This window comes from Zootermopsis nevadensis, unplaced genomic scaffold (genome assembly GCF_977971745.1).
Source record: "Zootermopsis nevadensis isolate Lab colony 2312 unplaced genomic scaffold, Znev_1.0 Znev_ptg000012l, whole genome shotgun sequence".
NCBI lineage: Eukaryota > Metazoa > Arthropoda > Insecta > Blattodea > Termopsidae > Zootermopsis > Zootermopsis nevadensis.
The window spans coordinates 3,297,913-3,321,481 of NW_028259144.1; the positions used below are offsets into that span (position 1 = coordinate 3,297,913).

General features: G+C 40.8%; 1 protein-coding gene across 4 annotated transcripts in view; it reads left to right on the top strand.

Annotated features, from left to right (window-relative positions):
• The window catches only part of PDZ-GEF (PDZ domain-containing guanine nucleotide exchange factor), a 192,744-nt gene that overhangs the window by 47,578 nt on the left and 121,597 nt on the right, over positions 1-23,569 (top strand). Inside the window, exon 1 of one of the 4 annotated variants that reach the window (XM_022087222.2) lies at positions 8,790-9,272. The exons of the other annotated variants lie outside the window; for them this stretch is intronic. The gene's annotated coding sequence lies outside the window, so the exon portion shown is untranslated. Of the gene's footprint in view, positions 1-8,789; positions 9,273-23,569 lie in introns of those variants that run through there. 4 annotated transcript variants of the gene reach the window in all.

Sequence of the window (23,569 nt, forward strand, 5' to 3'; positions counted from 1 at the left end):
GGTCGCATTGGAATCTCGAAAACAAGCCAGTATATGAACCTGAGATATATTATTCGTTGATGTATGTCCGAAAACGTTTCGATCCACTTGGCATTCATTTTAATATAACCGTGTGCATAAGTGGCGTCCAAGTACATTCCTTATTATGTGATGTACCACTTTTGTATTTCTGCTGACAAAGTCAAATTCTAAAACCGCTCTTCGGAGCACAAATTTGTGTTTTGAAGAATGTACGCGTAGTTCACTGCACGGAAAGGATGGCGTAGGACTTCGACGAAATTTGCATCCTCTAATTCATAAGCTGTCATTTCCTTTCGGCTTATCAATTCACCCCATTGGAATGTAATACATTTATTTACTTGTAGTGTATTCGTTGTGTGGGTGGTATATTTTATTTGCAGCTTTGTAATATCGTTATATTTTATCTTTCAATTACTTGGATTGCTATTGGCAGCAAGTTTATAATAGTGACTGTAGATGGCACGGAAAGTTTGTTTAGCGTAGAGTTTTCCCAGTTTTTCGACCTTCATGACGCATTTTGAAATATCGCCATTTAATTCACTTACAAGTCCATTTTATTTCAAATGAACTTTGATAGTTGGAAGCTTGCTGCAGATGTTTTAATGTCGTCTTATGTTGACATGCTGTACACATGGTTAATAGGAGTTAGGGTTCAGAGGTCATCTCCCTTCCACAGAGTCCCGTTTCTGAAGAAGATTAGGTCACGAGATACTGCCTAGAGTCACTGTCACACTGAAACAGTGTTTAGATCAGGGGTTTCGAACGCGTGGGCTACAGGAGAAACTAACAGTCAAAAAACAAAAGTCTTGGTTGACTTTTGACTACGTTGGAATTATATTTGTTTTATTTCATTGCGTTAGGACTCTGTTACAACACGACTTGGAAGCATCTACTGAATTGGTTATGGCTATTTAATATAAAGGAACGTTAAGAATTTTTGATACTTAGGATGGAGTTTCATTCAAACGCCCTTGTCGTTTGCACAGTTTACATTATTATTATTATTATTATTATTATTATTATTATTATTATTTAGTGTTCTGTCTGACGACAGGTCCATATGAACACGATCCTTCCATCCTTTTCTCGGACTGGGACCTGTTCATATACGTTCTTGGCAGATGATCCAGAAGTGGTTTGCCATTGCCTTCTTCTGTGTGTGAATGGAGTAATTGTTGGGATGCCACGGAGGAAAACTCCGTGTTGCCTAGACCACGGCCTTGCCCAACACAAGTTATAAATTCGGGCACCGCCGGGAATCGAACCCGAGACCCCAGGATTACAAGGCCAGCGTTCTAACCGCTAGACCACCTCATCTTATTATTATTTAGTGTTCTGTCTGACGACAGGTCCATATGAACAGGATCCTTCCATCCTTTTCTCGGACTGGGACCTGTTCATATACGTTCTTGGCAGATGATCCAGAAGTGGTTTGCCATTGCCTTCTTCTGTGTGTGAATGGAGTAATTGTTGGGATGCCACGGAGGAAAACTCCGTGTTGCCTAGACCACGGCCTTGCCCAACACAAGTTATAAATTACTACAGTCAAATGTTTTCATACAGATGATACATTAATTCCGGTGTAAACTCGTATTTGCTGAATGAGTAGTACATGGAACAACAGCATTAGAGCAACTGCATATTCAGTTGCATTCGTCACGCCTGTTGACACCGGAAGTAAGCTTAGGAGACGTTTCTTCTTGTTTGTCGAGACTCCTCATTGACCCAGCCGTCTCCAGATGCCACTCCGCCAAACGCTGATGGTTCAGTTCCTACTTTCACAGCTATTAACTTTGACTTTTGCGGTGCGTTTATAAACAAATGCCATTATCTGCAGTTGGCAGTTTAAGACCAAAATATTCGGTTCTACTGAAGTCACTTGTACGAGAGATTTTCTGTATGCTCATAAGTGATAAAATCAAGGAGGTCTGGATGGGTAGGGCATGTAGAAGGCGTCTGACGACGAGGACTACATTGAAAATATCAGTCCGAAAGGAGGAGACCACTTGGGGAACGTGGACGTAAATAGGAAAATAAGTTTAAAATCTATCTTAAAAAGGATGGACTCTACTCATGCTGTTGCTATGTTCCGTCCCGACGTAGTAGTTAGTGGTCCTGAGTTAATGCACACAGTGTTATCAAGTCAAGAGTGCTTAGACAAAATGTCAGCTGGCAGCATCCGCCCACAGAGAAGCGTACATATCTCAGATTCCATCCACATCTTTCCCATGCGTGGTACACTCTCGCTAACTGCGAGACAACCGCACCCCATAGAATGTTTTTCAGGTCTCTTTCCATGTAATATTGTGATATTCTCGTATCCGAGTCGATCCAGGTAAGGGATCGAAGTACTGTGATATTGAAGATTGCAGTCTTCTGGGTTGTAGCGCCGTGTAGTCTGGCCAACCAACCAACCAACCAAAAGCTAACTAAGTGCGGAGTCCTGTTTACGAAACGCATTGCTGGAAATGGTAAACAGCGGCTTAAAACTAAAACGGGAGTAGACCTGCCCACGCCTGGTTTAAAACCTGGTCTCATTGGCTAGGATCAGGCTACTCCTGTTACTGCCCGGTCCCTATAAACCTGGTCATTTCCGCTCGATTGGCACATTCATCGCCCTGATGACGGAGTCAGTATGACCTCTGAAACGTTGGTGGAAATCTACCAGACTACATGGCACAACAACCCAGAAGACAGCCATCTTCAGACTCTCCGCCGTGAAAACCTCAAATCCCACATAGTGACTTTGCTTGCCTGGAAGTCAGTCTTCTTGTCAGTTTTGAAGATTCGGATATTTTGACTTTTTGTGATGTGGAATATGCACTCTCTGTTCGAAAAATATAGACTGTCTTTTAACCCTGCTCTGTACCTCGAAAATATACATTGGTTTTAGTTTGTTTTCGGTTGGGAAAATATAATGGACACCCCTTGCAAGGCTTTACCGCGTGAGGCATATTTAGTCTGAAAATGAAACTCGCTAAAGAGTAGCGAAAGCGCGTTGTAGGGAGTGTGGGGATACCGGTCTTCGTATTCGCCATTTGTCCATGTGCTCGTTCAAAGGGTGCGCTCCCTTCTGCCTTACTCACGCCCCTATGTATGGCATCCGTCCTCCAGGGAGGCAGGGGATCCAACGGTGAATCAGCTGGGGCTACCATTGTACCTGGATTCAAACCCGGTCTATCATAGTCTGTACCAGGAGCACGATTTTTAAAAATGACGTCGAGAAACCGAAAAGTGTTTTAGTAAAGTGACTGGGTGAGGTAAATTTAGGAACTAGGGGAATTCAGTTGTATCCCCTGGAGAGACTAATTTTCCTTCTTTCTCAACAGCCTGACGTAACAGTTATACCACTGATTGTCATTTGGGAGACACTGACTTCGAATCACGTCTGGGAAACGGATGTCCTGACTCAGTTGCTATTTCTTGATTTTCTTCGGACATTTTTGCAGGGAGTGCCTTGAAATAGGCCACAACCGCTTAATTCCAAACTCTCGTTGGACGTTACATGTTCTTCGGAGTTGAAACAACGTAGTTAAATAACGCAAAGAATCAGGTGGTCAAAGACGTGTGTACTGCTGGAAACCTAATGCTTTGATTTGACGTTCTCTGTGTGTATGTGTGGGGGGGTTTCCTCAGAGAGTAGGGATATTTTGAAACAGTTTGTGACACTGCTGATCTTGTCAACAATTCAGCAGGGATCGATCCGACGGACGGATTTCGCATTTTTGCCAGTGGTGACTCTGACACGGTAATTCCATTAGCGATCTTCAACTTTTCAATTTGCATTGTCCTAACAGTCTCTTGTTTCAAGTTAAAATTCCCCACTGAGGTTTTCAAACCAGGACTAGTGAGTCACAAAGGCCCGGTTCCACCGTGACTCAGAGACTAGGCCATTGATTTCCAACTTACCGGACCTGAGTTCTATTTACGATTGGCCTGTAAGGGATGTTTCTTGCTGAATTAACAGTTTATTTGACACAAATTTAAGTATTATTACTTTTCACCAGTTAGTCGCCTCGTTGGTGAAAATTGTGAGCACTTCGTTAAGTTCCGTGCTTGTACTGGATACTTCGACGACCCGTTCTTCAAGTGCCTGAGCACTGCGGGTCCCAACTTTTCGTCGGCTTTGATCTATTGACAGTTGGTAGGACTCCTTGGTTGAGGGATCGGCCCGTCGCAAGGCCTCTACCTGTACACAGGACAGCACGACACAGAAAAACGCGGACAAATATCCATGGCTTGAGTTGGATTCGAACCCACGGTCCAGCGCCTCAGACCGCGCGGCCACTGTGACCCCGCTTGTACTGGGGTAGTATCAATACCAGTTGTCGACCTGGACACTGATCTGACAAAAGTTTTTCTAGACGTATGTTGGTCTCTATGTTAATTGTTCTTTTTTATAGTCGGATTTTAACAAGAATTAGATTATTTCGATGGATTTTAGTAAAAATCCAGCTGTAAAATTTTATTAAAATTGATTCAGCCGTTATGGAGTTGTTTCTTGAGGACAGACAGATGGACGCTCGGCAGATATGCGAAAGGTCCTGAAGAGGCTTGTCTTGCAAGAAAGACGCCGCAAGCTTACGTTGCATATGATATAGATTTTTATTAACATTTTCCGATGTGGTCAGTATTTAACGAAACTCAAGTAAATGTAATTGTCAATTCTACTTCGTGGAGCAACGCAGTCTGTCCAAAAATACATTTTGTCTGCTGTAATTGAACATGAAGGCCGATGCAGTATTAAAAATAGCAGAAAACATTTTTAGTAGTCGTTTTTCCCTCGTGAAGAGGATGCTGGGAGCTGTTTAAAGATCTTCTTCTTCATCCTCCATTCCCTCCCCCTGAAGAACTCAGCAGTTTGGGAATCGTTAGAATAAACATCACACGTGTGTAGTGATTTGTCAGACTGCCGTTTGTCTGCAAAGAGATAAAGATGTCTCCTTTCTTAAGGAACGCATTCCACGCTGCGGTGTGAAGGTGAGTTATCAGCTTCACGTTTCAGACCCTTTACCCTCGGTACTCATTTGGTTAGGAAGGTGGGTTGGGCTCCAGAACCGATCTGGACGTTTCGGCAACGAGAAAATCTCTCACCGAGTTCTTCACTGTACTGACAAATATACCAGCTGATAACAACCCCGACCACCCCCAAATGCCTCATTGGGACTGAACAGGTTGGACAAATTTTCCAAGTGAAAGTTCCAAGACGAATATTAAAATGTAATGGACATTTTTTTTTCGTATGACGTCTTGTTTTTGAGACAGTAGTTGTCAGACGCTGAGCAAAATTTGATACATGTTCTCATATACGGCGTTGTCGATGTCTATCGTCCGTATAACTTGCGTGTACAATGCTTTTATAAAGCCAGGAGTCGGTCCTGCTGTGTATTCATAAGCGAATTGCGTTCTAAAATTTTAATGCAATACAAAAACCAAGTTTTTCTTGCTGTAAATTTTGAAAGTAAATTGCTGTTAACATGTCTTTAAGGTCCACCACGAAATTTTTTGTTTTGTTTAGGAGAACATCATCGTTCCCAGGTGTAAAAAGTCAGTTCATGAGCACGTTCCCAGCCGTATCGGTGGCTCAATGCTCGCCTGCCACGCGGTCGGCCCGGGTTGGATTCCCGGCCGATGCATTTTTTATTTATGTTGCGTGTTGGAACAAATTTCTTTTTTTACACTTTGTTAACGTTTTCATGAAGACTGCTCAAGTTACCAAACATTGGAGCCAAAAGAATATTACGACGTGGCTTGTAGCAAATAATTAATACAAAATGTTGATGGAGAAACGGGTCTGGAAAAGAATTATTTAAAACATCTGTGGATCTGAAGTATGACATGAGGCTTCGTCTTCAGGGGACTGTGTGGATTGAATTTGCTCTGGGTCGTGTGCAGTGGCTTTCTTCTTATTTCTAAATGCATTGGTTATGGCCCTTTTAACCCCATCATTACTCAGTGGTACGAAGAACCATGAATATTCACCCAGCATTTAACCTCCGTTTGATCAGATGCAGTACAATCTGATAATTAAGAAATTATATTTTGGCAGCTTCGAGCCGACACTTTGCTTATCTCTCTGAGTGGCTATATCGAAGTTAATGGCGCCTAAGCACCAAAAGAAATGTCCGTCCACACATTCTTCAAAGACAGGGACGCTAGAAATCTAGACTTTCTTATGTTTCTACTCCCTTTTCGTAATTCCTTCTCGTTCTTCTGTTATTTCCACCCTTCAATTCATTCTTCTTTTGCTCTATATTTTTTTCAAAAAAAGGAAGACTCCAGGTTTTTTTAAGCCAACAACGTTCCGGTTTCTTTTTCTGGGTGTGACCCCGTGTAGTGGTGGACAGGTTCCGCCCTTTCGGAGGAACGTACTGTCTGCATTGTACCAATACTAAATTTCTGAAGATGGATGTTCTTCCGAAACGTAGATCAAATATCATAGCCATCTTTTCAGTTGTCTTGTTATATCTGTCGTATTTTTTAAAACTCTTTCCAGAGTTTATTGTACATTTTGTCTTTTTAATTAAATAACTGTTTTTAGCCTTTGTGTGTTTCTAATTTTTAATGTTGTCGGTTCTAATACACCTCTGAAAATCTTATTTTAGCTTCTATAATCTTGACATTTTTGTTTTTCGTAACCCACTTTTCCTGCTTCCGTGTAACAGTGTCGAAGCTGCCATCACTTTATAAAATTTCACCCAACGTGAACCTTCTTCTACGGCCGAACTGAACAGACTTGCAGATTTGCTCGCATGAGGGGATGCAGGTCGCGTATCACTTGGCCCGTGAGAGCAGATAGACTCACAGCCACTTTGATGATGAGATCGGTATCGACCGGAATCCTTACAACGCCGACATGTGCTGGTGACGTCATCCAGTAATTGAATCACGGCAGTTTATTATTGTTCGTTTTTATCCATATTTCTCGTTTTTCACGACGTAATGGAAAACACTTCGCGGTGACAGGAATCAGTTTCGGGGGTAGGAAAACTATACCTTACGTCGGGGGCCGGATGGAGCAACTTCAAAATGATTGCGGGCCAGCTGGCCTTTTGAAAATTTTCAATGGTTAAAATACTGTTCGTTGCTGTCAAATTTAATGTATTAAAAGTATAAGTCAAAATAAATTCGGTCCGAAAACCAGAAGTGAAGAGTCCACTTCAGCGACCTAATCATAGATGGACGGATATTAAACTTCATCCTCAGCAAACAGGTTGTGAAAACGTGAACTAGATTCAGTTGGCTCAGGACATAGACCAGTTGCAGGCTGTTTGTGAATGCGTCAATGAACTTTCGGGTCACACAAAAAAGGTGGACAAATTTTCAAGAATTGTCATGGAATTAATTACTTAATTAACTGATTAAGGTACGGTATCTTAAACTCTGGACGATAAGATACAAACGCAACGTTATTAATAATAATTAATTTGATACCATCTGATTGTTTAATCAAATGTGGATGGATCCAATTGACTCCCTGACACAAAGCCATTGGGACAGTGAATTAAAGTAGTAAACCGCCTACCTGTGTTGGGCACTCAAAAAAGTATTGTCTCGTTTCTGTCAAAATCTCGACCGTGCATTAATTTATTTTCTTGATTTCGAAACTCCGTGTTCGAGAAAGTAACAAAATATAATGCCGTTACCTAATTGGCCTCCAGTTCGAATACTGAAGCGGGCATCGTTTTGCGTTGTCAAGTTGATAGGTTACAGTAATGGGATTAGAAGTCACTATTCACACGTGTTTTTCATGACAGCTAAAACAAGTCCTTAGAGCTCTTCATTACGCAGATTTCTCCAGCCTCATAATACTGCATCCCTCGTAGTCCAAATATTCTCCTTTGCATTTCTCGGACGAATGTTCGTCACCCTTACTTCACATTCCGGAGATCCGGGATTAATTTCTCACCCATCCCTTTGTCTGGTGATCTGCCTCATTTCCTCCATCCCACTGCATGAATAGTGCATTAAAGTAGGCCACGATAACTTCCTCTAGCATCCCTTCCAATTTGCTAATCATTAATCATTCTATCATTAATATTTTAAGGCATGTTACAGTTTTCAGGAGGGGTCCGCAGTGGCCGCTTGGTCACTGGGACCGTGGGTTCGAATCCCACTCAAGCCATGGATGTTTATCCGCGTTCTTCTGTATTGTACTGTCCTGTGTACAGGTAGAGGCCTTGCGACGGGCCGATCCCTCATCCAAGGAGTCCTACCGAATGTCTATAGATCAAGCCAACGAAGAGTTGGGACCCGCAGTGCTCAGGCACTTGAAGAACGGGTCGTTCCCAATTCCCAGTATTTATGTAGAATGACGTATGAGGGAAATAAGATGTGTGAATATTCTCGTTTGGAAGTGACAAGTGAAGGTAAAGACCGAGCGCTGTGATTACAAGGTGGACTGTGTTTATACCGGACTGTACTTTGGAACAGCTAGGTAAGAACCCATTGGAACGCGCAAAATTCCTTCACGACTTCTAGATTCATAAGTGGGATTTATTTTACTCAGGTACTTGACAGGGTTAAAGTATTCAGACTGAATAATATTTTAATAAAATGTGATTATATAATTATATATTAAATAATATATTATAAAGAATTTCCTTTAAATCAAAGTAGTTAAAACTATTTTTTTCCGCTGCGTGGGTTTACGTGTCTCGTGGCGATAATTGCCGACCGTTCCCGAGCTCAGCCGAAGTCATGTGTTGTTACTCTCCAACCCAAGCTGCGTAATTCTCGGTGGAAACTGGGGACGAGATTCAAGTGAACCTCACTCGTACTATGGCCTCGAGCGCTGTTTGACTGCTGTAAGAATCTCTCGTTCCAATGAATAGTGGTTCTTTGCAAGTGCTTCTGTAAAACCGTGGCAAGTGCTGTTTTAACAGAAATTAATGTGGTTCGTGAGGAAATCTTTCTTAAAAGTGCGATTATCTTAATAAAATATGTATAAGAGTGAGATCACAGTGTTTTGTGTGTAATCTACAAGTGGTCTGTGAAGTTTGTACCAAACACGTAATCAGGTTTTACTTCACTGGATTTCTTCAGCGGCGTGGAAGCATATTTATGTGAGAGATAAAGAAAATAAGTGAAATATTTTTTAAACAAACTACTTGTATGGTAGCAGCAGCGTGTTTGCTTTTAATGTGAAAAAGTGTCTATTGTATTTTCTCTGGGATAAATATCAGTCGAAAAATCTTCAAGCTGGATGCACCAACAGAAACATCACAGCAAAACTCAAGGAAGGATGAAAGGTAGAGAATGAACGAATAAATGCCACGAAAGCTTTAAGATAGTACGGAATAAATTTCATTTGTCATTTGCCATTACTCTTGATGAAAACAATATGTCTGCTTAGTTAGATATTTGCTTATATAGAGTAATATGTCTTGATGTTCCTGTAATATTACACACTAAATAATTTATTCTTTCGAATCTTGTGGACATAAGGGAAAATATAACTAGTTCAAATAGCGTTTTGTGTTAGGGCGACATCCGCCTCTGTAGCAGCTAGTGTGGTCTTGTGTTGTTTTACTGTGCATGGATGTTGTAGCGAATGGCGGTCTTGAAACATAATTTAAAGGCGGATGTCCGATTGCATTTTAATAATTTGCCTGGTTGTTTGTTTTGCATTTCCTTGCCTGACTCATCAGCGTTTTGTGTAAGGTGGCGTTGTTTGTCTCTGCCGCCTCCTTTCCGATTCCATCCTACCTTTCAGGTTCAAATAAATATTGCGTCGCTTAACCAAAAAAAGTTGATCGAAGTTAGGTTAGTTGATGTTAGGCTAGCGTTAGCCCGGGTTCGAGCCTCACCGTTGTCTGTAATAATACAAAAGTGCGTGAAAAAGACATTTATCTGAAGACGGGCGTAGAACTATCTCCCGAAACGTCGTGAATATAATATACGTCAGACAGTGGGTAGTGTCCTACGTAGTGTTGCTCTAATGAATCATCCGTTGTCAGAATGTTTGGGACATGAAATTTACACTTTGCCTATCGGTGAGTTGCCACATTTTAATTTATTTTGTACAGGGGCGTCCAAAACTACTTCCTTACAGTTGCCAACATTTTGTTATCAACTAAACAATTGCCTGTCGTGTTTGTAGATTTACTTCTGATTTTTCTGACAGTGAATTAATTGGTTTTGAGTCAGTTGGTCTGGAACCGATTCCACATTTTAAAAACACAGCAGGTAGTATTGATAAGGCATGTTTATTCACTTTGACACAAGTTGCAGAATGTGGGAGGATGATTCCCTGGTATTTCCTATTCATCCCCCTCCCCCGTGTTAACCTGCTTCACTTCCTTGCGTACATATTACGTAACGTAGTCTTCTAGGCCCAATTTCAAAATTCCTTGATCTATGCCCCTAATGTACAGTCTGTCATTAATGTTTTAAAATTATTTTGTACATTATTTTAATCTAGAAACAAATAATTACGTGTATTTGTCTTTCTGTCTTAATCTTTACCATCAGGCCTGCCAGTCGACATTTATTGTTGACATTAATGACTTTTTAAATTTTGGTTTCGTCACTGCATAAAATATTATAATACTTTGTGGTGCATGAGTAATAATTTTTGTTAAAACTGAGCTCCGCGTGTCTCTGGTGGGAACAACCAGCAGATAAGGTTTAGTATTAAAACTTCTACAATATCCGCTGTGGTTCCGGGCCCAATACCGACGATACCACTTAATATCGAAAATAAATAAATAAATAAATATCTAAATAAATAAAGAGTCTCGGTACAATGCCCATTCAGTCACCTGAAGACTGTAGAAGACGTGGCGTGTGTGTTAATACACCAAAAACTATGGGCTTTTTCAGTAGAAATGGTCTGTGGCACTGTATTCACTTTTCGATTACTTATTTTCGCCTACAGTACGTTTCCAAAACGTTAAAACTGATACTTCAGAATATGTTTACAGAATGTAACACTGTATTTCATTGTAATTACTATGAATGTATTTACACGTTGTCGCATAAATCACTCGTCATGATTTATCTACTCCTTTCATGGCGTTCCTTCGGGGGTAACCAGTTGTAATTAACGTAATTGAACGTCGTGACTTACTTCCTAAATAACAGACAAAATTACGTTCTTTGAGTTTCCGGAGCAAAGTAACAAGAAAGTCGTTGTTTGCCTTTCTCGAATGCGACAAAAATGCCAACATTTGCAACCAGAGCAGAAACTCGTATCTTCTGATGCCTCGAGAAGCTCGCATTAGGACTTCTTTGTATTGAAGAGTTGTGTTTCGGTGTGACATTTGAAGGAACTTGAGCACACCTACCGCTGGTCAGAGTTAACCGATTTATGTTTATGAGGCCATGTTTCAGCATACATACGCTTAATAATTTATGCTGGTTGTGATTTAATGGGCTATTACTTTGATGCTTTGACAGATAAGTGCAATGGTTTTGTACTCTGCCGATAATCATACTTTTTAAGCGCTTGGATATTTCCTAACTTTTGTTTGTCGTTGATTTCGGTGCGACTGTCTTTTTTTTTTGGCCGATTTTAGGATTGTTATTTTGAAATTGTGAAAGGATGAGAATATAAACTTAAAAATCGTTCGTGTCTTACGTTAAGCCTTTATAAAATTGGCCAGTCGTGGTATATGACAATTATTTATTTATTTATTTAGTGTTCTGTCTGAGGACAGGTCCATATGAACAGGATCCTTCCATCCTTTTCTCGGACTGGGACCTGTTCATATACGTTCTTGGCAGATGATCCAGAAGTGGTTTGCCATTGCCTTCTTCTGTGTGTGAATGGAGTAATTGTTGGGATGCCACGGAGAAACCGGGGAAGCCCCCGGAGGAAAACTCCGTGTTGCCTAGACCACGGCCCTGCCCAACACAAGTTATAAATTCGGGCACCGCCGGGAATCGAACCCGAGACCCCAGGATTACAAGGCCAGCGTTCTAACCGCGTAGACCACCGTATGCTTCTGATAAATGAAGTTGCTGTCATACATGCACTATTGAAGGATTAAATTGCATAATTTTTGATACACTTCAACACCGAACCTTTCGTTATGGGGGGGGGGGGGGGACTTGTTGTTTTGCTTTCAAGAAATTAATTGTGTACGTTCAGCTCTGGGAAACATGTCTACGAATATCAGCAAATAATTAGTGCCCACGTGGTTTTGAGTATTATGTTGGGTCCAGCTGTTGGAAATTCAGCCGCCATTGCTTTATCAGTTCTCATGTTCTACATAGTACCTCCGAACAATGCACCATGAAGAAACGGTTCCAGCTGCACAGATACATGAATTTACGTCATTGGATATGGCCCACTTGGAAATCCATCCCTGTTTGTGGCGTGTTGTTTCTGGGGGACTGTATCAGTCAGTAAACCCTTTTTTTTATCTATCTAATATAGTAACTGTTTAGAATTTTGGAGGATAGCACCGTACTGGCCTGTGTTAGAGGTTTGCAAAATATGGGCCGCAATGGGTTCTGATTTTACTGTATCTATTTGATTATGTTAATTGTGATAACCATTGATAATTCGAGGGGGGGCGTGACAGGAATATGGAATTTTAAGTTTTCACAACGGTGAAGATGTCGCTGTTGGTCTTTTAGGCAGATACCAACTTTTCGGAACAACGTGTTGTACGGCCTCATTCAAGGCTGTATTCAAGTCTCGCGGCGTTACAACCCAGAAGACCAACATCGACACCTGATACGTAAAATTATGCGGTTTGAAAATCCTTGAAATATTATTTATTCTGTCTCGTCTCGTTCCTTCTTTCCGTTTCCTTTCTTGTTCTTCTCCCTCTCTCCTTTCTTTTTTATTATTTTCTGTATATCTAATTTTTCTCCGATAAGTGACTGTCGAACATGTGAGAAGAGACATGCAGTAAAACGTTGTGTCCATGACATATGGCGAAGCATTACAGCTAGTTAGTTGGTTAGTTTCTCAGCTGCTTCCTTGGTTATCTTGAAAACGTTTCGCTTTGCCTGGAGGACGAAGTCGAAGCGTTGCGGTCCCGTGTTGAAGTGACAGACTTTGGTAGTGCGCTAGAACGAACGGTCGTTTAACTTGGGGCTGGCAACAGCATCCAAGCAACAGGTTGTCCGTTGTTGCGTAAATTCTGACCCAGCAACTCTCGTCTCTCAGCTTCCCAATTTATTCCCTCCCTCACCATCATAATCTCTATCTGAACCATACATCCTGTAATCTGCCGGTCTGCGGTCCCTTTATGGGCTGTGTAATCTTCCACAGTTGGAAAAGCGTCGTCACATAACTAAAGACTTAGTAAGAAATATCACGTTCGAGTAATTCATCTCCCTAACGGTAGAGACATGGCGATGCGACGAGAATTGAATGATGTGTAACCCTTTCTCTGACACACACGAGATATCTTGCTTATGAAGCATTGACCCATAAAGGTTTGGTTTGTTTCGTGTCTGAAAAGTTCTGTGTAAGAAATGCGTCTCGCCATCTCAACAAACATAATTAAAAGTCGTGGCTTTCGGACAATAGAAGATTGTACGTTACCATGGAGATATTCTAACAGAATAATATTTCTAGATGAAAAACAGAATGAAAAGGATTCAATCAGGATAATAGCGTTGGAGCTTGTACGTCTTTCCCGACAGGTGAAAGACAAAATACATTCTTATTGCTTCGTGAAAGTTACGGCAAGGGAATTTCTTTAATGCTAAGTTGGGTCTGGGCCCAGGGCCTAACCCCCACACTGTTAGGCGTGACGCTTCACGAATTGTTTATAGGCCTGGTCAACTTTACGCTCCGGTGGGCTTACCTCTGGGGAAAGAACCAGGATGGTTGATTCTGGACGTTGTGAAGAATTGCGGACCATCTGTTAGTACATGACTACTCCACACATTACAACGATTTTCGGAACGAGAACGCAACTGTCAGCTTCTCGTGCTTCGGTATGAGGAAAGAGGCAGCTGGTGTAACAAAACTGGATTCCTTAATATCCATGCTCATGCTCAGGTTATTTACATAACCCAGCGAGGTTGTTAGGTTTACACGTCATATCCGGTATCTTTCCACAGCCTCACTGCATATAGAAAGGGATAATTGTGCTGAAGTTAACTGTGGAATTCGTGACACTTGGAAACACTTCGACAAATTATAGTTCTAGGCACTATCGTATAACGAGCAATAGACATTTAGAAACTCAAAGCATTAGCCCTACAGCGCTCATGGCGATATTTAGAAGCGATTAATGTTTCTCTTTTGTCTTATTTCACAAGAATCATGACTTCTTCTTGTTATCATCAGGTTTGAAGCGTGAAAGATCAAGGATTTTGACGTAAGAGACAACGAGTCGTCTAAATCTAATTCTGTTTGTCGCAGAAAATTTGTCAAATTGTTATGCACTGCAGTACAGACTCCTAATATATTAAACACCTATTAAACTGCATTGCTTCAGTTCATAGTGGAAGATTTTTCTGAAGCATTAATAGTTATTCAAATTCAAGAAATATGCCATTTTTTATAGACTATAAAGGTTTAAAATTCTGCTAGAAACGTACCATAGGACGTTTTACTGAGGCGGATCGATTTTACGTTGCATTGTTTTTCGTAAGATCAGTTTTAATATTTTGATCTACGTCTAGGTCTCCCTGTCGTCTCCTCAGGTTTTGCAGCCACCATTTTGCACATATTTCTGATTACCTTCAGTTCGTGTGCTCTGAATTAATTTGGCAGCTGTGGATATGTCAGGTGCTCGGTGACGATGGGTGGACCAATCTGCATCCCCCGCACGTGGAACCCACTCGTATAAAATAGTCGTTGTATATAAGGCAATACGAATATTAATACAGAACTTTATAACACTGAAATTTCATTAAACCGCCCTTGAATAATTACATTCGTGTTCATTTGCATTTCTTCAGTATGCAAAATGTTCCATGAACAGCCCGAGTAAGAAATACAGCTCGGTCTCGATTTCAAGAAATGATACCTTTAGTATGAACAGAGCGCTTGATATGTCACGAAGCAAATTTTAAATTGCTTTTACAATTTAAATTTATTTTAAGTGCTTAGTATGGCTGACATATATTTAAGAGTCCAACGTGGATTGAATTCATTGCTACGTATTGCTTTCTAAGTGACATAGTAATGTTGAAAGTCGTTTATTTTTCTACGGTACATTTTGTGACTGTTGAGGAAGTTGGCCCCACGCCCATCTTAAGGTGTAGCGAATTTTTTTAAAAATAATAATCCTGCCCTGAATAGGGATTAAATTATTTTTTACACAACTCATCGTGCCCCAATTAATTTATTTTAATTTTACAATAATCGGGCTTTTAACTAATCTGGCTTTTTTTGTGGAAAGTGTTCTTTTTAATGTCTGTATTATTTCTACTCGTAACCCTTTTACATATCTAATTACTCGAACGTAGCACACAACTGTATCACCTGCTTTAATACTAATAATAATCACCTCTGCATTTTCCCACAGAGCATATTTGTCGGTTTCGTGCCATTCTCAGGAATAAAAAGTGATTAATCTGCTAAACAGCGCGAACCAAACGATATTTGCCGGACAGGCAGGTTGTGTTTTGAGGTACGGACTGAATTATTGTATATGAAGTAGCGTAGATTGATTTGCTGGAACGGATGAAAGTTTATTGTACTGGATAATGAATATGTCACAAATTTAATTGTATGTTTTGAATAATATGAATATATTGTGTGTGACAGAATCGTTGTTCCTTTACGTATAACACCACCACAGTATGATGCAAAGAATGGGTGTCAGTAACGGCAAGTTATGTAGTTGTGTACAGTGTAATTATGAAGCAAAGTTTGAGTCATGTGAATGCCAGAAGTGAGCTTATCGAAAGCCTGCGCTGTGGAATAAGGAGGCCTTACAGAATGGTAATGTGGGTCTTTGTGTAGAAAGTTTTCACCTTCGTGTCTGCTGAGACTACCTGCTCTCCTCTACCTGTTGGCTCCTTGTATGAGCCGAACGAGTGTACACTCATCTTAAAATATCTGTAACATTTTCCCGTTAATTTCGTTCAGCTTCATTCATTTGTTTCATGTTACTTCCTTTTTAGTACTCGCTTGCACACCGTCAGATTTACAGTGGGTTTTTTTTTTTGGGGGGGGGGGATTATCACGGCGACTGGACTTGATGACTGGTGTCTGAGGTTTTCTGTCGTCACATGAACCTCAACCTTAAAACCGCAATGATGATTATTATGTTGACGTCAGCTGTTTATAGAGTCTCTGTTTTGTGATGTTTAGTATTGTAGATAAAACAGGACTGTGTGGTTGCTCGCAAAATTTACGCTGGTTCATGAAATATAATGTTTTCTGTAATCTGCACTTTTACCGTTTAAAAAATATAGTAACTATATATATCACCTGCTTTTAAACAATCTGTAACTAATTCTGAATTTTATCTGCAGTGTATGTGTGGGTTTTGTATGATTCGTAGAATGAACAGTAATTGTTTTCCTAAAAAAATATGACGACTGTGTAATAAGTAACACAAGACGAAAATAAATGTCGCGTACCAAAGAACGCATTTGGAAGAAAAGTGCAGTTACTTTACTAGAGTGCTTCCCCCCCCCCCCCCACTTATATGATTGTCCTATTTCTTATTCATACGACTAAAGTGTAAATTTATCCACCGTTAACATTAAATTAACGTTATAATAGATACAGCGACGTTTTCAAACAGTCTGAGCGACACTCACGGGCAGGTGACGTTCATAGAACCTTCGTGCCATCTGTTAATTCACCGTCCGCTAAATGATCTGAGGATGAGACAAATTGTCAAGGGGTGTGACGTATTTGGCCGCCTGATGTGGGCCACATGAGAATCCCATCCACTGGGATTTCAGGAGATGTAAACTCATGTAGGGGAAGTCATTATGTCTGACAAGAAACCACCCGTCTCGAACAGGTGGTCATTGGCAGGCCTATTATTTCAGAAAGTGCTATAGATATCAAAATTACTTTTAGCAAGAAGTTAGCAGATAAAATTTTTGGGAATATCTACTTCAATTCATAAGATGATAGAGTTTCGTCATATTGTGAAAATATATATTTAATTAATTAATCTTGTCCGTCTAATCACAATTTAAAATTTAAAATTAAGATAGTTAAAATACCATGTGATGCTCCTTATCGAAACATTCGATTTACATTTGGAACATCACTTTCTTACTACATGTTTCGGTTCTTAGATGAACCATCTTCAGGTGTGTAAAAGTTACAATTATATAAACTTAAAACTTAATCATAATTTCTTATATGCAACTTTTTTGTAGTTGTTTATCAGTTATTAGTGGTGTTCACTTCCAGATTCCATTTTAATATATTTGAAGTTGTTCTATATATGTGCGTCGTGTTCAAATAAACTTTTAGGTTGGTGAATGTTTTTGTTGATGTTTTTTTATATCAGTCTGTAATGTAAATAATTCAAAGAATACTTCAATTCAGTTCAAAGTCTCTTATAAAAGAAACCTGCAGCAATATAAATTTTACCTGACTGGATGGAAAGCTTGAACGGAAGTCAGTCACCACTGAGCTTTAAAGGGTTATTTTGTTTACAGGCGGAAGAAGCCCCACGAGGTGCTCTTACGCTGAGGGTAGGAATGTAGTACCTTGTGGTGCGTCTTCACGTGTCAACGTGCATGTTATTTTGTAGGGACACGTGGTTTGTTTGGTTTTTGGGTCTATTTAGACTCAGCAGCCGAGAAAACGCAAACAAACCCCACATTTTGCTGTAAACTGCTCGTTGCTTAATCGCTGTAATGATACTACACTTCTATCTCCATAACATCTGTTCCCACAACGAGATTCAGATTGAGTACATTCTTCTGATGTCACAATTTTCTCGTCACGTGATTACCAAGGAGCCGGAAGTTTGCCTGCTAGTTAATTGTTAGTTCTTAATTATGTAAGCCGCTCCCCACACCGCACACCGCGCTGTATGCAAAAAGGTTTTTGCCGTTGTTGTTACATCATTTTCTCGAAGAAGACATTGGTGTAGTTTCTTAGGTCGTATATCCTCTGGTTTTTTCATGGTTTTTCTCAGTTGCGCAACCAGACTTCCTATTGCACTGAGGTTTCTTTCTAGATTTTTATTTTATTATTAATCCATAACAAAATTATCAGCAGTGGATGTTTTACGGGTGAAATTAAATCAAATGCGAACTGCAAATGCATCGCCTAATACCTGGCCGGACAGTCTGTGGTGTGTCACAAACGTTGTCCTTATTTAATACGTGATATGATAACATTAGACTTGATATGTTTTTTTAAACGTGATGCTGACGTGGGGCCCTGCTTACCACATTTTATTCGTATGAATGATGTATTATTTACTGTATCTAATCATCACCCCACGAAGGCGCATAGGGGACGTGGAATTAAAACTGCACAAATTCTTAATCTCGATACCAGTGGACGCTGTGGTTAGCTTCACGCTTCAGCGGTTTTACGTCAGGAAAGGAATTAAATGGTGGTGGCAGGTTCTGAATTATGGCTCTGTTTACAGGGGAAAGCCATTAAGGATACAGTTAGTGTTTGATTGTTCATTGGCTCGAGTCATTAAAAGTTTCATTGCGCCTTGGTGTTTCGGTGACAAGGCACATTTTGTTTTAGCGGGTTGTATAACTATAAAGGATGCCGCTAAACAAACATGTGGTAAATATATTAAAAGTGATTTCTATTTCTATGCCCATTACTTTATACGCCGCTGCACGTTAGTTGATTCACATGGAAAGAATATTTTTTTATAATTCCATACCAGTCACATGTCCGTATTAGACCTTGGGTTGTATTTTGAACTCAGGTCAGGTTAGGTTAGGTTATGAGCGTGATACAAAAAATACTTAATCTCTGATATTTTAGTCGGTAACGTCGATTATGATTTTCTATGATTACTTCCAGGAGGAATGTATCGCCTCCACTTTCAAGGTAGACACTCCGATCTTTAAGATGAAGGCAGTGTGTTCCTCCAAAATGTTGCTGATGTGCAAAGCCACGATTGACGCGTGTACTGAGTCATTTGTTCTGTTCTAGGATTTATCAATTTTATCGTGTGCTGATTCACCAAGTTGCTTTGGTTAAACGGTGTTTAAGAGTACAAAGAATTGTCTGAATCGGTGGGACAGTGCAGTCTTGAGACAGACATGACGCGACAGAGAGAAACAGATAATGCGACGGAAATGAGAATTTGAAGACGTGGCTGATTAGGCAAGAAATACGACCTTACATGATACTTAAGATTCATGTTCCCGTACATACTACGCCGTTGTAACTGTTTAATGAGGAGCTTCTAGGGTGATCATACCAGGTGTTTGAAAGGGGCGTTGCGCCGAGTATGCGAGAAATGTGAAAGGCGTGCAGTGTTTCGTTCAAAAAACCCGAAATAAACAGGTCTCTTGCAAGACGAGATGTAAATGATAGGATAATATTAATATTGATATTAAGATGCCTTTCAGATTACGGGCTGCATCAACTCTTTGAAGCGGAAACTCGTTTAATGTATTATAAAAGAATCCTGTTCGTACCGCAAAGAAAACACCACACTCTTTCATTAGAAAGACCAGTTTGTTCAAGGAAATAATCGCTGTAATTATGAGAATCAAATAAGACCCATGATCAGTTACTAATTGTTCAAGGAGGTGGTATATATAGTTACCACTGGGTTTTAAAAGGGTTCATTTCTTTCGGATAGAGACAATATGCGGGTTGTCATAAACATGGCAATGAGCTTTCGCGTTGTGAACAAGGGCTTTGGATTTCTTGACGGAGTGAGCGACTGTTAGCTGCTAAAGGACCCTGCAGCATTTTGGTAATCGGTAGCAACACAACGATCCGAATGCATACGGCGCTCTGAGGTTAAGTGTGTTTGTACTGTAGCAGAGTCAAGGTTGTCCGCCATATTTGCGCTGGATGATTCTGTCCGTACCTGTCGCTGTCAAGGAAACGCACTGAATGAATGAGCGAAGGAAACCGTCCCCGTCCTGCCCCTGCAACACACCTGCCCCTGGCTCCTTCGCTGCCCTTGGCGCTTGTTCGACGCCCACAGATTAGCGGGATCCCAGCCGTAGATACAGGCATACCTCGGAGATATTAAGGGTTCGGTTCCAGACCACGGCAATAAAGCAAGTCACGCGAATTTGTTTTGGTTTCCCAGTGCATATAAAAGTTATATTTACTCTATACTGTAGTCTGAAAAACAATGCGAGAATTACCAAAATGTGACACAGAGACACGAAGTGAACACACGCTGTTGGAAAAATGGCGCCGATAGACTTGCTCGACGCAGGGTTGCCACAAACTTTCAATTTGTAAGAAACGCAATATATGCGAAGCGCAATAAAACGAGGTAAGCCTGTATTACGTGTCATCTCTCCTGGAGGCTCCAGTACTCAGTCCAGAGGAGCTGTTAAAGTCGACTAGTGCTTTCCAAATTCAGGCATGGTGTTTAATTAAGTACGGAAGGTAGCTTTAGGATACATAGAAATTCCGATATATAGTGGTTATAGATGTTTGTTTTGTGAATATGCACTAATTGTATACTATAATTTGCGATACTGAGCTGGACCTAACGTCGCTGTCGAATGGTTAACATGAATGATTCGTGTTTGGGATGTCCTGGATTTGCCCCCCCCCCCCCCCCCCAAAGCAGCTGTCCTGACAGGTTTTTCGTGGTTTCTCTCAGCTCTACAGTTTTTTTTCAAGTTTTTCAAATTCATTATTTGTCTTATTATCGGTCGCTATATAGTTTGAGCTGCTGATAGTATCGTTAAACATCGTAACCCTCCAGTTCAATGCAATAAATGCGGCTTTTCCATTTCACTTCTGAAGATTGAAATTCACTGTCTTTTCTTAAATAACACCCCCCCCCCCCCCGGCAGATTACAATCCGTGTAATGCTTTTCCTATCTTTGAAATGCCACTTTATCCGGCGAACCTAAAAGTTTCTCCCATAGGATTTGCACGAGACGCTCATAACTTTGAGGGCTTAATTTTGATAAAAATCGTAGTGCACCTGAGACCTCTCTGGCGGTAAAGGCTGACAATAAGTTGCCCTCTGTAATCCGATTACAGAAAGGAGATAGTGCCTACTCATTTATATGTAGATTTCGTCTTTTGCCCTGTCTGGAATTCCGTGTAGTCAGCTGGAACAGTTTCTTCCTCTTCTGGAGAATAATAGGAGGCAGCAAGGACCACTGAAACGTCCGTAAACATGTACCAGACTATACGGCGCTAGAGCCCAGGAGACAGGCATCTATTAATAGACCATAGAACAGTTTTCTCCACGTGTGATAACCACGATTTACCGTCTTAACATCTTTTGAACAAACAAGGTGCGTATTGTGCATTTCACACGTGTTTTTGTTCCAACAAAACTTTGCTCTATCCACTGCCGTGTGGCCTCTCGTTTGAATGAACGACTGCATTACTTCATCTCCTATGACAGAGTTCTGGAACGTCTTTTTTCTTAGAAGATTATTATTAAAATATAGGTACAGATTATGTTTGCACCAAAGACGTCGGAACAGTTTCAAAGGCTTTATTTGAAGTCAGTACACGTGTAGTTTATAGTTTGAGGATATAATGTTCCACACTCACCACCAGTTTAATGTAAATAAGCTGAAAGAACAGTAGGAAACGAGAAGATGGTAGTTTTCGTCTCATGTAGCCATAAAATTGAAATTATGGGCATTTGTGTTTGCGTATTTTAACTTATACCTGTAGAAGGGATAATCGAATTTGCCCTAATGACTGGAAATTAAGACAAGCCGAGATCAGCCGTGCCTCCATCATCCTGTCACACATTTAGTCAGAAACTCTACGCAATGAACTTAAATTAAATTTGGTTTTCGTTTATTAAGAATAGTAAAAATTTCCAGGCGATTTCATTATTACCAATCTTAAGACTTATTCTTATTGAGTGAAGGTCAGATAAGATTTTATAATGTTTTAACTGCTCTTTCTTCCGAACTTTGGGCATGTTAAGATCTACAGCTTTTATTTGAAAATTTTAAGATGTGGCTGATTGCTAACATTCTCACGAACATATTTAACATCGGTATCCCAGTTAATTAATTACCTTGTTTGTTGTAAACGACTTCTGTACTTTTATCTTGTTGAAGTGGAGTTCTTCTAGTGCTCATATCTTATCCATTCTTAGGAAAGTTGCCAATTGAAGAGTGGCTCTGTGATATCTGCTTCTAATTGAGTGTTGTATTCGGGAGCACATGTTGCTTTGTTCTCGCGTATCGATCTCCGTTGACCGTTCCTTCCCCTGCCCGCGTCTGACACACTTCACACGATGTGTGTCTATCCGACCGATGTCGGTTTGTTTGAGAGGCGGTAACTCCATCGTGTATTTCTGCCGTCTCTCTGCACCGCCTGAAATGTCAGCTACCTAAAGTTTGCATGCCAGAAATAACACGTGCGTACACTAACGCTGGCCTTGTAATCCTGGGGTCTCGGGTTCGATACCCGGCGGTGCCCGAATTTATAACTTGTGTTGGGCAAGGCCGTAGTCTAGGCAACACGGAGTTTTCCTCCGGGGGCTTCCCCGGTTTCTCCGTGGCATCCCAATTACTCCATTCACACACAGAAGAAGGCAATGGCAAACCACTTCTGGATCATCTGCCAAGAACGTATATGAACAGGTCCCAGTCCGAGAAAAGGGTGGAAGGATCCTGTTCATATGGCCCTGTCGTCAGACAGAACACTAAATAAATAAATGATGGCCACGGTGGTCTAGCGGTTAGAACGCCGGCCTTGTAATCCTGGGGTCTCGGGTTCGATTCCCGGCGGTGCCCGAATTTATAACTTGTGTTGGGCAAGGCCGTAGTCTAGGCAACACGGAGTTTTCCTCCGGGGGCTTCCCCGGTTTCTCCGTGGCATCCCATTCACACACAGAAGAAGGCAATGGCAAACCACTTTTGGATCATCTGCCAAGAACGTATATGAACAGGTCCCAATCCGAGAAAAGGATGGAAGGATCCTGTTCATATGGACCTGTCGTCAGACAGAACACTAAATAAGAAGACCCTAATAGGTTCTTCGTATCTGACCCTACTCATGGCTACCTGGCAGTAAAGTTAATGTAGCTTAGATTTATAATATGGTTTAATACTGGCTGTGTTTAGGGGGACGGGGTGTGTAGTTTTTTATGACCTCGGCTACGGTGAATTTTCTTCATGAGTGTTTCTACCTCTATGGAAAACATTTTTTCGTTAATGTGGCGGTAAATTTTGTTCGGTTATCACTACGGATGCAGCAAGTACTTCTTCATGAATGCGGTGACAGTAATTTTTTTGCCCGAGAACCACCGAGCTCGGTTCTGAGATGTGCAAGTCAGCTGGTCCCCATCACGAGAATCAAGTGTTTCGAGCACAGAAGCTCTGGCCTGTGATGAACTGCAGATTCCATTGAATGTAGGCACAACTAACTGTAAGCAATCTGTCACACTGCTACAGTTTCTTGGTCGAGAATTCAGTTCACGAAAAACAGTTCGCTTGTGTTCCATATTCAAAACAGCTGACTCTGTACGATTCATCACTTCAAACTGCGTCA